This window comes from Aulonocara sp. 'chitande type north' Nkhata Bay, linkage group LG23, assembly GCF_057382095.1.
Source record: "Aulonocara sp. 'chitande type north' Nkhata Bay isolate Kocher_YH1m ecotype deep benthic linkage group LG23, A_spYH_male_GT1.1, whole genome shotgun sequence".
NCBI lineage: Eukaryota > Metazoa > Chordata > Actinopteri > Cichliformes > Cichlidae > Aulonocara > Aulonocara sp. 'chitande type north' Nkhata Bay.
This window is the reverse complement of record NC_141365.1, coordinates 35982922-35992607: the sequence shown is the minus strand read 5'-3', so window position 1 is coordinate 35992607 and position 9686 is coordinate 35982922.

Sequence of the window (9686 nt, the reverse complement as noted above, 5' to 3'; positions counted from 1 at the left end):
GAAGCAGAGTTAAACAACAGAATCTTCCATGTGTGCTGTGGTGGTACAAGGTGGCTAATTATTGTTTACTGGATTATCGTAGAGTCTTTATTGTACTATATGAAGAGCCTTGTGGCAACTGCTGTAGTGATGTGACACTTTATAATTTAATATGAATTGAATTGACTGCTGTTAATAATTTGTAAGAAAAAATGGTTGTTCCATAAATTTAAACATAACATTGCTCCTTTATAACAGCTGGGTTCACCACATTTGGTACAGTTGTGGTACACGTGTACCAAATGTTCTGTTTATCCGGGCTTGGAACTGACACTAGTTTAGGTCTCCTGAGGCTGGGTTTGTGTCTCCTCCTGGTCTCAAACTAAGGATCTTTAGTGTACAAGGTGACTGTGTTAACCAACATACCATAGATGTCAAAGTAAGGCTGAGTGACCTTAAATTATTTTAACACATGTACATCCCAGACTTTTAGATGCCTCACTAAATAAGAAGAACTCCTTCCCTCTGTCTGAAAAGAATGATAGCATTTTTTGCATATTGGATTTTTTCGTACTGATACTCCTGTGCCTGACTCTTACTGCCTTTCCTATCAATCAGAGGGGGTTGAGATTTTGCAGAAGCAGCACATTTTTGCTATCAAAAGGTGTTGTAAATATCAGTTCTGGTGACATTCCTAATGTGTTTACAGACCCTAAAGAAGCCGGGTAGAAAACACAGTCTGCCTCTGTCCAGAATTACCAAGAATTACCTGTGTACCTATCCTAACAGAACTGAAAACTTTGACAACTTAAGGCCTATATTTGGAAATGTCCATCTAAAGAGGTTCCCAAATGTAGTCAATCCGATTGTTCAGTGATGACGTGACGAATCCTACTTTCGGGCCTAAAGTAGTCTGCGTTTAATATGGCTTTTGTGTTGTTAACATGTTTAATGTTATGTATTTTCTTCTATTTAATCTCAAAAAGCTCCTAAAACAGTCAGTGATCACTGTTGACCTCCCTCGGCTTTTATTACCAGTAATCATTTATTTAAGATCAGGGTTTTGTTTTTTTTTTGTTTTTTTTGTTTGTTTTTTTTGGCCTGTCCCGTTTGGCTCTTTTGCCATCAGAATTGTTGTCTAAAGGCAAAGAAAGATGCCCAACGGATTTACTTTACCAAATTGACCTTCCCAGCCTTGCCGTAATGGTCCATTTGATTCACCTTTTATTGTTTATTTTATTTTCACTTACTGAATACGGGACAGACTTGACTGGGGGAAAGAAGGGGAGAAAGAAAGAGGGAAAAAGAAACAGCTGAGAAGAGGGACGGGGGAGAAGGGCAAAAAACAAAAACCAACAGAACGGGCAGAAAAAAAAATGCATATATCAATCACCTGGATCACCTGTTGAGAAAGAAAAAACAAAACAAGCAGAAGAGAACAAGAGTAATAGAATAAACAACATCACAATGATATATGGGAATATGACAGTAAATACTAAATATTAAACATTATTGTGCAGCACATAAGATCAACAGAACACAGTGTGCTTTGAGGTAGGAGCCAAAAAGGGTGTAGTTTGTGGGTGTGATCACCCGTGTGTACACCTGTGAGCATGGACGCGCTTGTTTTTTTTAAAAGGTTCCTTCATGTAATGATCTGCTAGAGGGTGTGGGGGGGCACAGCCCCGTCCTCCAGGGCATGAAGCAGGTATGGAGGAGATCAAAACTCCAGACATCCAGAGGCCCCCAGAACACAAGAGACCAAGGAAGACCAACAGAGGGGCAGCCGCGCCACCGTCCCAGAAAGAGCTGAGGAGAGTCCCAGCAGCCGCGGAGCAGAAGCCAGGGGGAGTTGCAGTGACGCGCCCGTGAGCTCCGCCGGCAGCCAGCCGTGCCTGAGTGACCGAGCCCCAGGCCGAGAGGCCGGGGGCACCCCACCTCCGAAGTGGCCCGAGCGAGCCCCAGGCTCCAGGCCCCGATAAGCGTCCACCAAGGAGTGAGCCGGTGTGTACCTGGACGCCCATCCCCGGACACAAAGAACCACCAACGCACCGATGTCACCACTTCCCCCGCCACTGGCAGGGGAAGTGGTGGTAGGGGGAGATAGGCCTCCAAACCTTGGAGGGCCTGAGATGTCCCCAGAGAGGTGGCGTCTGACACCCAACCTGACATATAGACACAGACATACAGGCACACACATATACAAACATCCATTCCCACCCTCATGCTCTCATATGCACTTACTCCACACTCAACCAACGTGGAGACAGACATAAAGAGACGCTGTGCACACGATCACACTCCCCAAGCGTACTCTACGAACCGGGTCTAGGTACCCTTGCCCCTGGAGGGGGGAACTGCACCCAGACCCAGGTGGTGTTACCCTTTTCCCTGCGGTGGGGGGAGGCAGACCGCCCCGACTCCGCAGCAGCAGGGAGGCCCCACACTCCAGACCGCAGTCGGACGGCCAACTCCTCCTCCTAGCCCCCCCGCTCCAGCAGGCCGCAGAGAATGGGGGTGAGAGAAGACTCCAAACCTCCCTCCACCCGCTCATTGTAGTGTTGATGCATGTGTGTTCTAAGGTGCATTTAAAACCCAGGAGGGCATGGAGCTACCTGCCAGAGAGCAGCAGGTAAGCGCATGGTCCCTCCTGCTAACCCTCAATGTGTACGTGTATTTAAAATTGAGAGGTGGGCAACGACGCCAGGGGTGAGGGAATGCATGTTTGTGTCTGTGTGTGCCTGTTTGTCTGTGTCTATATGTCAGGTCGGGTCTTAGACTCCACCTCTCTGGGAACTCCCAGGCCCTCCAAAGGGAGGCATCCTCCCCTCCCTTCTTTTCCTCCCCATCCCTGGCTACCTCCCTCTTCCCGCTCCACCACACCCACCCACACAGGTAGGGCCTTGGGGTGCGGGTGTGTCACCAGGGTGCAGGGGAGACATCCCCCCCCCCTTCTGTCCTCTTCTGGCCACCTGTGCCTCAATTTTATCTCACAACTTAGACATCCACATTACTTACACTCTCATAACACATACATATAGGGCCTTGAGGGTGGGCTCGTTAACGGCGTCCAGTGGACGGTCTGTGTATTCAAACCTACCTCTGGCGCTGGTGCCCACCTCTCAATTTTAAATCCATGTAGACATTGAGGGTTCTCGAGAGGGGCCGTGCTAACACCTGCTGCTCTCTGGCAGCAGCACCATGCTCTCCCTTGTTTTAGATGCACTTTAGAGCAACACGCAGCAACACTACACATGAGTGGGAGGAGGGAGGTATGGGGTCTTCACACACCCCCGTTCTCTACTAGCCATCGGGGCGGGGGGGCTGGGAGGAGATGTTGGCTGTCCGATTGGCCTCCCTGCTGCTGCGGAGCCTAGGACAGTCTGCTTGCCTCCACCCCGGGGGGAAGGGTAACATCTCTTAGGTCTGGGTGCCGTTTCCCCCTCTGGGGGCGAGGGTACCTGGACCTGGGTATAGAGTATGTTTGGGGAGTGTGATTGTGTGTACATGTCCATTTATGTCAATCCTTACGTTGGGTGAGTGCTGAGTTTTTGTATATGTGTGCATGAGGGTGGGAATGCATGTTTGTGTCTGTGTGTGCCTGTTTGTCTGTGTCTATATGTCAGGTCGGGTCTTAGACTCCACCTCTCTGGGAACTCCCAGGCCCTCCAAAGTGTGGAGGCCTATCTCCCCTCACCACACTCCCTGTCAGTGACTGATGCCCTCAGGGGTCAGTGCATTGGTGGTTCTTGGTGTCCGGGGCTGGGCGCTCAGGTATGCCTCTGGGCCTGCGGCTCGGTCCACTCTGGCACAGCTGGCTGCCAGCGGAGCCGGCGGGCGCGCCGGTGCAGGACCCTCTAGCTTCTGCTCAGTGGCTACTGGGTGACCCCTCGTCTGGGGATCCTCAGCCCTTCCCGTGAGGGTGGCACGGATGCCCCTCCGGTGGCCCTCCTTGGGCTCTCGCACTCTGGGGCCTCTGGATGTCTGGGGCCTGGATCTCCTCCATGCCTGCTTCATGCCCTGGGGGACAGGGCTATGGCTCTCTACATCCTCTTGCGGACCATTACATGGGGAAACCATTTGAATACAAGCGCCCTGATCCACACAGGTGTGCACATGGATGTTCACTGTTCGTAGACTTAAATCACACCTTTCTTGGCTGCTACTTCAAAGCACATTGTGCGCTGTCTGTCCTGCGTGCTGCACACAACATTCAATATTTAGTATTTACTGCTGTTTACACTTAGCTAGATTAATGCGATGGTGTTGTGTTTAGTATGTTGCTTTGGTTTTTTTGCTTGTTTTCTATTCTTCTTCTCTCAACAGGTGATCCAGGAGATTTTTTTATTCTTTTTTTTCCCTTTCTCACTGTCCCTCTCCCCTTCTGTTTTTCTTTTCCTTTCCCTTTCTTTCTCCCTTTCCTATCCCTCACTCATGTCTGTCCCGTTTGTAACAATTGAAAATAAAATAAAATAAATAATAAAAACAAAGGTCAATCAAATGGACCAATACAGCAATGCCATGATGATCCATTTGGCAAAATAAATCCATTGGGTATCCTTGTTGGTCTTCAGACAACAATTCTGACGGCTAAAGAACCAAATGGGACAGGCAAAAGGAAAAAAAAAAAAAGAAAAGAAAAAAAAAAGAAGTAAAGTTAGGACAGCAGCCGTATACATGCACATACATGTGGATGTATTTTTGGATTTAATGAGGCAGTGTGATTGTGAGTGTCATCAGGAGTGAGTGAGGTTAGAAGAGCAGGTGTTAATTGCTTATTTTCTGAAGGGTTGAGCCGAAGAGTGTGATTTTTGCCAAGCACCGCCTGTCTTACTTGAGTGCAACATGCTTTAATTGCTCATTCTTTTTGGCAGGAGCAAACATGCAAATCCAAACAAAAAGCCATTTGGAAACCTTTGGAATGTGGTGCTATGACTGGGTGGACTCCATGTTTTTGTCATATGCTGCTTTGGTGCTTGGGGAAAAGTAAAGGCCAATTAATTTAGTTTGCAGTGTGCATCCGCTTGGCTTAGCCTGTCTTTGTATTTTTCCAGAACTGACCGAGAATATAGTCTGAGTTCTGTTTCTTATTTACTCATTTTTAGCTAAAAATGCTTAAGATACGAATCTTGTCAAGTAGTAACAGAACACTGACATTTAAGGGTTAATGTTTCTGGTGAAACTGTTTCCAATATTTAATATTAATTTAGCAGCTGTTGTGTTGCATGGCCATGTTCTTAGTACCATACAACGCATGAGGCAGAGGCTGCAGAGGCAAAATATACAAGATTCAATGAGCCAGTGTCAAAACTTCAAATACGTTCAAATAAATAAGTCGGGACAGTGTGTAACTGTGAATAAAGACAGAATGCAGTGATTTACAAATCTCTACGAGGCCATGCTGTTGTAATATATGCAGTGTTTAGAATGGTCTTGCTTAAATATGTAAGGCCTTCTCTGAAAAAGATCATCTGGAGCGTATGTTGCTCTAAAACCTGTGTAAACCTTTTAGCACTAATAGTCCCTTTTAACATGTGAAAGCTGCCAATTCCAGCTTTGCACTTTGCCTCAGTCCATGTTTAAAAGTTTTGAGTTTTATGTTCATGTATAGCTTCTGTTTTTCGTGACTGAAGTTTAACCACTATTTGCGGATGGCATGGCAAACTGGTTGCATGCCTGTTTTTAACGCAGTGCCACCGGAGGGCGGGAAGTTTGCCCTTGTCCATTGCGCACAGAGATTCCTTCACATTTATTAATATTTTGATTTGATTCTTATACTGCAGATGACAAAAATATTCAGACTTTCATGTTGAGGAACATTATTCTAAAATTGTTCCATAATTTATAGCCACCTTTTTTGTTTTGTTGTTGGGTTTTATTTTGCAGGTAGCACCTTGGTAGCATTGGTAGATTGGCAGCAGCAAAGCTCAATGCTTCATAGTGGCGTGGTTGGATTTAGGTATTGAGTATTGCACATGGAGAGCTGTACAGACCCCAGTTTGTGCATGTGTGGTGTTTTTCACATGGGTACATTCACTGCTGTTGTATAATGTAGAGTCTGACAGCAGCTGGAAGGAAAGACCTCTGAAATTTCTCTTTTGCACACTGAAGGATTTCATTTTGCTATTTCATGAAAATAAAATGGTAAAAAGTCTCAGTATAAACGTGATATGTTTGATTTGTTCTCTGTTGTGAGGAAAACATGATTTTATAACATCTGCAAGTCATCGCAGTCTGCTTTTATTTATTTTCCACAGCATCCCAACATTTTCTGAATTTTCTGTTGGATTACTTCACAGTCTGACAAAGACTGAGGGAATATTCAGAAGGAAGGGAAGGATCATAATCAGACAGCAGTATGTGCATGTATAGGAGCTGCTGTTGCATCATCCAGACTCATATCCCAATTAACTCACATACCTGAGAATAAAACATAGAAGTCACCAGCTTTTATGATACTGCACAATGCTAAGCTAACAGCATGTACAGACTGATTCCTGGCACCATAACTAAGAGTTAGGTAAAACCAGAGGGAGCACAGGAGGCAGTGAGAAGGTAAAAACATTAAAAGGATGAGAGAAAACGTGATGTAATAACAAAGATTGCTTTCATATCACTTATTTTGATTTGAACCACTGTTAATAAAACCCCCACTAATGTGCAGCTTTAACGTTTGCAATAAAAGCTTTTCATTTCACTGATCTCTACACACTGATATAAAACAATAATGACAGAGGCTATATCTAGTTCATAAAAGCTTCTGCGGTGAGTGTTAAAAGCTCTCTGCGACTGGACTGGTTGGTTTTTGTTGTTTTGTTTCCCCCACTAGGATGGCACTCGAGTTTACAGGAAGTGATGCATTGTACATTTACAGGTTTTCAGAAATAAATAAAGAAGAGAATTAAATGGAAGGGCAACATCAATAGACAAAAAGTGGCCATTTGTTTCAGGTTCACATGAATTTTTATCTTTTACCTCTTTGCATTCATTTCTCCATGTTTGTATACTATTTTACAAAGGTCTGAGCTCCAACAATGGCCCTACAACGATCGTGTTTCCCCACCTTAACCATCTGTGGAGTCATGTGCCCGCGGGCTGAAGTGCTGAGTAAATAACGGCTGAATAAAAGAGGCTGCCGAGCTGCCGATGATGTGCTTGCCCGCTTCATGCTAGGATTGCATCATGAAAAACATCAGCTGTTGCATTCCACTCGCCCACCAAATTCCGCCAGCCGCCACGAGCTGCTGATCTGTAGCCGGAGAACAACACTGAAAAGACAGATTGCAGCCATCACTTATGCACAGAGCCTTGCTTCTCCAGAAACGAATCCCTCTAAAGTTGACGCTGCGCAGACAGCACTGGACTGTGCAACCCTGAAAGTGTGCCAAAGTATAAAAAAAGCACAGATGTCCAAAAGGAGAGTAAATAAACCTCCTTGTTGGCAACCAGGAAATAATCTTCCCAAATAAACCACTCTATTGAAGAGCAATTGAATGGACATGGACGACATTTACAATCACAATAAATGTTCTCTTCTTGGGCAACAAAAGTAATGGGGTACATATAAAGTGCCAAGCATGCTATAAACACAAAGGCTTGCTTTTAAGTCCACTTAAAGATAAGTGAGTAGGTGCCACTGAATGCTCTAAACAATAATGTGTTATTGAAAATACAACGCAGTAAACAGCGGGGGACTCGATTTGTCATCTCCAGAACATCTGTGTGGAAATAAATACAGTGTTCGCAGACAGTGCTGTGTGAGAAAACACTAACCCCGGCGATGACATGGTGCCAGTGCACAAAGTCCAGTCGCTCTGCTTTTTCTTTTTCTTTCTCGCTCCCCGAGAACGATGGACACGTATTGTCAGTTCTTGTCAAAAAATAGCATGAGGCCTGTTTCACTCCGGCCACCAGAGAGCCAAGGAGTGGGATGCCATTTCTCAGCTCATTACAGAGCTACAGTCTGCCTTATTGGTGTCACAAAGCAACACCTTGGGAGAGCTCACACCAAAATACCATCCTCCTCTCCGAGTACATGCATTCATTTCAATGTTATATTTATCCAGAAAAGTTTGGTAGTTACTTTTCTGTTGCAACAGAAATTCGGCAGAATGCCGGTGACCTCGACAACCGTGATCACAGTTTTCATGGACACGGTTGTTGAGATAAAACCGAGGGTCGCTCACTCCGTGATGGTGGTAGAGCCGTTTCAATGGATTCATCAGATAAAAGGCAGCACTTGTGCGTTCAGTATTTATGTTTGTATTCAGAGGAGGAAAACCAATTATGGCTGCTCGCTTCTAACTAGCTGCACCAGAGTTCAGGGTTCAGCTCAATTATGTAAGTGTTATTAACTAGTGAGTTACAGTACTGGGCAAAAGTGTCGAGCTCCCCTCATTTCTTTGTATTTTGCTTGGAAAATGGGAAATTTGCCAATCAGGCATAACATTCTGACCACTGACAGGTGAAGTGAATAACACTGATTATCTCTTCATCATGGCACCTATTAGTGGATGGGATGCATTAAGGAGCAAGTGAGCATTTTGTTCTCAAAGCCAACATTTTAGAAGCAGGAAACATGGGCAAATGTAAGGACTAAGACAGCATTTTGATGGCTAGATGACTGAGCATCAGAGCATCTTCAAAACTGCAGCTGCTGTGGGGTGTTCCTGGTGAGCAAGGATGTGCGCATTTTCCAAGGAAGGAAAACTGGTGAACCAGTGACAGGGTCATGGATGGCCAAGGGTCACTGATCGATGTGGGGACCAAAGGCTGGCCTGTGTATTCCAATCAAGCAAACAGGCTAGAATACACAGAGCATTATAATTTGTTGCGTATGTGGCTCCCTATCTGCAGGCCAGCCACAAGGCCCATGCTGACCCCCATCCACCGTTGGATGGGGGTCAGGTGTTCCATTATCTGGGGAACACCTGACACCAGGATGCACTATTGGAAGATATCAAGCCACTGGGGGCAGTGTAATACTTTGGGAAATGCTCCACTGGGAAACCTTGAGTCTTGACATCTATGTGGATGTTGCAGAACAATTCTGAGGTGTTGACATGACCTTCAATTCCTCTCAATCCATTCAAGCATCTATAAGAAGTCCAATCCATGGAGGCCCCACCTCACAACTTACAGGACTTAAAGGACCTGTTGGTAAGATCCTGGTGCAGATACCACCGCATACCTTTAGGAGCCTAGTGGAGTCTAAGACTCTGCAGCAAAAGGAGGACCAAGATAATATTGGGCAGGTGATCATAATGTTATGCCTGATCGGTGTAGGCATAGCAATTAACTGAAATTTGCAAACACACATAGAAATACAATATGAAGGCAAATGCAGAGTTTTTACAACTCTAACTTGAGAAATGACTTGAAAGTCAAGATTTGGTTCTCCAACACAGTCTGATCTGTCTTTGGACAGGCTCTTCTTTGGATGTTTGCTGCCTTATGTACTGATCTCTGTCAAGGTGATCCCACACTGCTTCAGGGTTGGGGCCCAATCATGACTGATAGTGTTCAACTGTGTGTTTTTCTGTCCAGGTATGCTTTTACTGTATTGGCAGTAAAAGCATACCTGTAGATGAATTTAATGAAACTAAAGGGCTACATGTATTTCTTAGGTCATGTGTTAACTCTTTGCTAGACTTTTTCCTATTTCTTAATGGCACAGCTCTTAGATGCTTTTCATCTGCTTCTTCTTT